Source organism: Portunus trituberculatus, chromosome 34, assembly GCF_017591435.1.
Source record: "Portunus trituberculatus isolate SZX2019 chromosome 34, ASM1759143v1, whole genome shotgun sequence".
NCBI lineage: Eukaryota > Metazoa > Arthropoda > Malacostraca > Decapoda > Portunidae > Portunus > Portunus trituberculatus.
In genome coordinates this window covers 97,501-105,017 of record NC_059288.1, presented here as the reverse complement: position 1 = coordinate 105,017, position 7,517 = coordinate 97,501, and the positions used below count along the sequence as shown (strand labels likewise).

Here is a 7,517-nt window from a genome sequence, read left to right as displayed (position 1 = left end):
ACCGATGAAACTCCTGCAGTGCACAGACGCGATCAAAAACTCCTTTAAAAACCCAAGAAGCGTACAAAACAGATCCAGGAAGTCACCCATTGCGAGCCCCAGGTGTTGCTGTGTACCGCGAGCCCTCCCTTCTCCCTCTCTCTCCTCTCCCTCGCCCTCTTCCACCACTCCTCCCTCCCTCCCGCCAACTGTTTGAATATACCAACGTTCCTGAGGCGGGCGGGTCAGTTGCTGCCTCGCTGTGGCCGTGAGGAAGTGTGTGTGCCCGTGGTGTTGCCTCTTACTCGCTCATTCTCTCTAAACTCAACTACAGCACGTTTTTAAGAGCGGGTGTTCAGTGCTCGAGGATTTTAGCAGCAATAGAAGGGAGAGTTGTAATACTATATGATCACGTGTTCCTCCGCTCCACTACTGGCATTTCTGCCTACCTTGGCTTGAATTTTGTGCACTTCCAGCGGCGTCGTCAGACTTGGTGAGTTTCTGCTGCCTGTGTGTGCTGTGTAGTGTCCCCGTGGTACTTGAGTGCTGCGGGTGAGTGCTAGGTGCTGGATAGTCTGGGTGTGTGTTTTATGGAGTGTTATCAAAGATCTTCCCGAAAGTTTAGGTGGGGCAGAATTTAGCGGGAAAAGTGGTGGTGGTGGTAGTGGTAGTGGCTTTGGCGGGCAGGCCTCTCTAGTCTATACCTCCACCACCACTACCACTGCTACTACTAGACATGATCCACCATCTTATAGCGCTCCATCATGATTCTGTAGCTTGATGTACCATTGAAATACCGTGAACATTTACGTTAGACAAGAAAAAAAAAAAAAGTTTGGAATGAATGGTTTACTCGTCAACAGGTAAACGCGGCAGGTGGAGCAGTGTTCGATTTTTTTTTTCTTTTTTTCCCACGCATCCTAAGTATGGGTTCCTGTGAGGCAGTTGAGTTGATGCAGTCTTCACAAAGGTTTGGGGAGCGGGGAAGGGGGAAGGAAGCCGTAAGAAGATGAAGGAGGAAAAAAAAGTTGACATCCTGTTCTGAGAGGGAGGGGAGAATATCAGTTTGTCAGCACCTTATTTTGATGGCGGGATAATGCTCGTGTGTGTGTGTGTGTGTGTGTGTTCATTCTGATTTATATTTTTATAGGATTAGATCAAGCTCGTAATATTCTTGCCGTGTGTGTGTGTGTGTGTGTGTGCGTGTGTGTGTGTGTGTGTGTGTGTGTGTGTGTGTGTGTGTGTGTGTGTGTGTAGCAACACGCAATGTAATCTTGAACTATCCTAACGATCTGTCTTCATGGCGAGTTCCTGCATCAACAACAACAGCAACAACGACAGCATCAGCACAGTGGCCTTGACACACCTCCCATGGCTGGTCCGTCGTGAACAAAGTGGCTTGTCCGGTGGCATAAGCGTTTAGTAATGTTGATATTCTATGCGACACTCACCCGCCAGGACCTGTCAGCGGATTATCAGAGCGAAGATGAGGAACATGAGACGATGAAAGCCTGTTTTGAGGTACTGCGGAGAGGAGGCGGAGTGTAAACAGTAAATACAAACCTCAGATCACACTATTCTCAATGTTGCAAAGGGGAAAGTCAGGATTCAGTGAAGATTTCGACAGATTAATGAGAACAAGTATGGTACGTATGGCGAAAGAGCGTTTAGGAAGCACGGTATACCACGGTGATGTGTGTGTGTGTGTGTGTGTGTGTGTGTGTGTGTGTGTGTGTGTGTAATTTACCTCGGTCGTCTACTGGTCACCCAGCCAGTCTTCCTCATTACGGAGCTATCTTCGGGTAGGAATGAGACCACATCAACACACAACAACACCGGGAAAGCGAGGCCACAACCCCTCGAGTTACATCCCGTACCTATTTACTGCTAGGTGAACAGGGGCTACACATTAAGAGGCTTGCCCATCTGCCTCGCCGCTTACTAGGACTCAAACCCGGCCCTCTCGATTGTGAGTCGAGCGTGCTAACCACTACACTACGCGTGTGTGTGTGTGTGTGTGTGTGTGTGTGTGTGTGTGTGTGTACTTACCTAGTTGTATTTACCTAGATATAGTTTTACAGGGCCCTGGGCCTTACGCTCGTGTGGCCCCGTCTCCATATCTACACTTATCCAATTTTTCTTTAAAGCTATCCACACTGCTGACACCACTTCCTCACTCAAACTGTTCCTAGTCACAACACATCTTTGCGGGAATATATATATATATATATATATATATATATATATATATATATATATATATATATATATATATATATATATATATATGTGTGTGTGTGTGTGTGTGTGTGTGTGTGTGTGTGTGTGTGTGTGTGTGTGTGTGAGGGAGGCTGAGGAAGGAAGAAAGGAGGGAGAGCTGTCTGAAGAATTGAAGAGTGAGGTGACAGACAGGAAGTGAGTTGCTGAACACCATCAAACTTGAACAAAAGCAATGTAACATGACCAGTTGTTAAGTGTGTGTGTGTGTGTGTGTGTGTGTGTGTGTGTGTGTGTGTGTGTGTGTGTGTGTGTTGGGGGCCATACTTCCCTCTCACTCACTCTCCCTCCTTCCCTCTCTTCCTCCCTCCCCCTGCCTCTCCCTTCCTGCCACCCACCCTCCCACTCCAACGGCTAACAGTTTCCGTCCTATGAAACGTCTCCTTCCTTCCCTGTTCTCTCTCTCTCTCTCTCTCTCTCTCTCTCTCTCTCTCTCTCTCTCTCTCTCTCTCTCTTGCTCCATTTCCCTGTCACGCACGAATGATCATAAGTTTTGCTTCATTCCCGTAAAGGCATGAACAGGCAGCACCTTCAGCAGTGTTCCCAGGCGCGTCAGTGTCTTGCTGGGTGGGGGCTGGGAGCGAGGGGCGGCAAAGCGGTAGCATCAGCGGCACAGGATCACTTCTACTGCCTCCAGAATCTATGGGTTGAGGGGCCACCCTTGCCAAGACCGGTTTCAGGAGGTGATTAGCTTGACGGTGCTGTGTGTGTGTGTGTGTGTGTGTGTGTGTGTGTGTGTGTGTGTGTGTGTGTGTGTGTTCGTCTCGTGGCGGTCAGCACTCCAGAGAATTTAGCGGCTATTTTTACCATGGCCACCCTTGGGACCTTGTAACAATTTCGCCATCGCTCATAGCACCTTGAGATAAGACCCACGAGTAATTTAATACCAGGCTGTGTTTACTCTACCCCCCTCAGGGACAGACGAGTGAGGGTCACGATGCGCAGTTGCCACACGCCGTCAGAAGCCAAAAAGATTTCAACTTGCGCGCTTCTGGCGAGGGTAAAAAGCCGAGTCGGGAGGAGGCAGTGGTGGTGGTGGTGGTGGTGGTGGTGGTATTTCTGCTGCTGCCTCGCCCCCGCTGGAGTGGAAGTTGGTGGAGGAAGGAAGTGGGAAGCCGGGTTTTGATGGTGTTTTATGAGTCTGTGGTGCTGACCGCTGGTGACGGGGAAAGGACGGGTGGGGGAGGGAGGGGACGGGAGTGGAGGAGGGACGTGGCTGGATGGAAGGTGGAGGAGGAAGTTATGAGTTCAAGGGCATTCTCTCTCTCTCTCTCTCTCTCTCTCTCTCTCTCTCTCTCTCTCTCTCTCTCTCTCTCTCTCTCTCTCTCTCTCTCTCTCTCTCTCTCTCTCTCTGTGTGTGTGTGTGTGTGTGTGTGTGTGTGTGTGTGTGTGTGTAAAAGACGTCCAGAATCGATTTTAATATAGAGACGAATGAACCAGAGAGAGAGAGTACAAGTCTTTGCCTTTATTTGGTAACTTGCATTCATCTCCCGAGCTTGAACTTTTCCTGAGCCTTGCCATTTCACAATTAACTTTACGCTCCACTCAAAGTAAAACTACCGAGTTAATTAAGGCTTTCAGATCAGGCTGGGTTACTGATACACTCATGTTTCTAACCCGAGTGCAGGTGGTCAGAGAGAGAGAGAGAGAGAGAGAGAGAGAGAGAGAGAGTCTACAAGTTGCTAAGGCCAGTGTCACAAGAGTTCAATGTCCCTTGCTCGCCCCTCACACACACACACACACACACACACACACACACACACACACACACACACACACACACACACACACACACACACACACACACACACACACACCGAACATTTCCATCACATTAACTAACATTTACATATCTTATTACCTTCCATTACTCACATTGACGTAAATTTAATGCAACACAAAGATACACAATTATTATTATTATTATTATTATTATTATTATTATTATTATTATAAGGTCGTTGAGTGAAAATACCTGACTAGTTTTTGTAAATTAGCAGTGGAAGTGGTCCTAAGGAATGATGAGAGAGAGAGAGAGAGAGAGAGAGAGAGAGAGAGAGAGAGAGAGAGAGAGAGTGTAAGTGGAAGAGATACTAGTATTGTGAAGGCAGGAGCAGGTGTGTGTGGAGGAGGGTGGGAGGCGAGGGTGGGCAGCAGATGTGTGGAGTGAGGAAGGATGTGGCGAGGTTAGTTAGAATGCAGGATGGAGACGAGACGAGACAGAGGAAGCAGATGTAGAATGCAAGGCAATAGCAGATGTGTGGAGAAGGAGGAGGAGGGACTTTAAATGCAGGGTGAGGATGACAGGATGAAGAAAGCAGGTGAGGAAATGAGAGACCGTTAAAAAATCTGAGGAAATGAGGAAAAAAAAAAGACGAGCAGGATAATAAAGAAAACAAAGTAGGTAGAAATGAGACTTAGAAAATGAAGAAATAGGAAAGAAAGAATAGATAATATGAGCGGGATAAGATCATAAGGATAGAGAGAAAAAAGAAAGCGGATATAGAAATAGTACAGATAAAAAGAGATGACAGGAAATAAAAAAAAAAGAACTCGTATACTAATTTAAGAATGCATGGTAGGGATAAGAGTAACAGGATGAAGATAAAGAGGAAGAAGAGAAAGAAAATAGATGTAGAAATTAGATACAATTGAAGAGGTGAAAGGAAATAAGAAAGAAGAAAAAGACATACTGAGTTTAATATGCATGGTAGAGATGAGATAAATAGGTAGGATGAGGATAAAGAGGAGAAAGAAAGCAACTGTAAAGATGGGAGGAAAAAGGAAAGGTTATTGAACGTTTAGAATATTGAGTAGTGATGACATTAGCTCGGTAAATCATGCAGATACAAATCGATAACCTTAATTAACGAATCTGTTTCTAACCCACACTAAAGAAACAAGAGAGAATAGAAGAAAATACGAAAGCTTTATACGTATAAGGTAGAGATAAGATGCAGAGCTTAATATAGAGGTATATGAAGTACTTTAGAGAATTGAAAAAATAAACTGCAGATATAAATAGTAGAAGCTGAGTACTGTCTATGTGGACAAAGGTGAGAGGAAGAAAATAATGGATGAATAGATATAGGAAATACTTTAGAGAACTGAGAGGAATATAAACTACATGTATAAAATCAATATGCTGAAACACTTTTACTCATACCACTACTTTCAAAAGGCTCTAGTTGAAATTTCACGTATTTATAAGACTATAGCGACAGATTAACAAGACTTCTACATCATTAACAGGGGAAACACTAGTGATCTCTGTGGCCTTGGAAAATAGTCGTGGTGAGAGAGCAAACTGAACAGAGACAAAGACAAGATAAGATAAGAATTTGTAGTAGGAAACTTAATAAGAGTGGGAATTAAGGAGGAAAAGGAGAGAAAAACTGAGAAACTGTATTAGGAAAGTAGAAAGATAACCCGTAAGGAGAAAAAGCATAAACTAAGAATACATTTAGAAGGAAATGGATAAGCTGTAAGAAGAAAAGGAGAAAATAATGCGTTGGGGAATTAAAAAGATAAACCGTAAGAAGGAGAAGAGAAAGTAATCTATGTAAAGAAAGCAAGGAGAAAATAGAGAAAATAGGAATGCATTGGGAAAGTAAAAAGATTAATTATAAGAAGAAAGGAAAAGTAAAAAAGATACATAAATAGGGGAAAAATTATGCATTGGAAAATAATAAAAGAAGTAATAGTTAATAAAAACAAGGAGAAAAAATAAGAATCTATTAGAAAAGTAAAAAGATAAGGAGAAAAGGAGAAGGATAGGGTGTTTTGGAATAGATGGGGAGATGAGAGGAGGTGGATGGGTGTGTGTGTGTGTGTGTGTGTGTGAGGGAAGACCAAGAGGTGGATAGGCTGCAGTGCTGGATAGGGGAGGAAAGGAGGGAGTGGAGAGTGGGTGGAGAGCATAGTCCACCTGTCGTGAAAGTGGAAGTTGTTTGACCCTGACCACCAGAGAGAGAGAGAGAGAGAGAGAGAGAGAGAGAGCACAAATGTTACCAGAAAATTTTAAATGTGGATAGGTATGATAGGTTAGAATAGGATAAGATAGGATAGGTTAAGTTAGGATAGGTTAGGATAGCTTAACCTCCAATAAAAGTAAAAAGGACCAAACCTCCTCTCCCTCCCTCTCTCCTCTCCTCTCCTCTCCTCTCCTCTCCTCTCCTCTCCTCTCCTCTCCCTCCATTAATCACACACAGCAGTTGGAGTTCGTTATTACCAGAGGCCTCGCTGATGGAGATGACAAGAGATAAAGGGAGATGAGGTGGAGGAGAGAGAGAGGAGAGAGGGAGTGGTCAGAGGGAGAGAGAGAGGAGAGAGAGAGAGAGAGAGAGAGAGAGAGAGAGAGAGAGAGAGAGAGAGAGAGAGAGAGAGAGAGAGAGAGAGAGAGAGAGAGAGAGAGAGAGAGAGAGAGAGAGAATATCTATTTCAGTTTGTTTGTTTGTTTGTTGACTCATTAACTTACTTTCTTCTTCATTCCTTTTTCTTTCTTTCTCTATTCTTATTTTTTTTCTTTCAATTTTTTTCTCCTTTCGTTTATCAACCCTTTCATTTATTTTTTATTTTTTCCTTGTTAGTTTTTTTATATTTCCTTCCTTCCTTCCTTCCTTCCTTCCTTTCTTCCTCCTCCTTCCTCCCTCCCCCTCCCTCCTCCCTCCTCCTCCCTCCCTCCCTCCCTCCCTGTCTCTCTTCTTTGTAGCTATTTAGAAGTAGTAACCAAACAGCCTCGAAAGGACCAAGAGGTCTGTTGCTGTTTGGCTTTCCTCCTCCTTCTCCTCCTCCTCCTCCTCCTCCTCCTCCTCCTCCTCCTCCTCCTCCTCCTCCTCCTCCTCCTCCTCCTCCTCCTCCTCCTCCTCTTCTACTACTACTACTACTACTACTACTACTACTACTACTACTACTACCACACCACCACCACCACCACCACCACCACCACCACTACTACTACTACTACTACTACTACTACTACTACTACTACTACTACTACTACTACTACTACTACTACTACTACTACTACTACTACTGCTACTACTGCTGCTGCACCACTGCCACCAGCACCACTGCTGCCACTGCACCACTGCTGCCACTACCACTGCTACTACTGCTACTACTACTACACTACTACTACTACTACTACTACTACTACTACTACTACTACTACTACTACTGCTGCAATTAGTGTCACGAAAAGGTAAACCGTATATACTCATTGTTCTCACCTCCACGGAAGTTCTCATGACCCAAGGGAA

At 44.6% G+C, this 7,517-nt stretch overlaps 1 protein-coding gene across 1 annotated transcript in view; it reads left to right on the top strand.

Moving 5' to 3' along the window:
• The first annotated feature begins 228 nt into the window (after positions 1 to 228).
• LOC123512772 overlaps positions 229 to 7,517 on the top strand; it is a 48,109-nt gene continuing 40,820 nt past the window's right edge. Inside the window, exon 1 of the mRNA XM_045269348.1 lies at positions 229 to 472. The gene's annotated coding sequence lies outside the window, so the exon portion shown is untranslated. The remainder of the gene's footprint in view (positions 473 to 7,517) is intronic.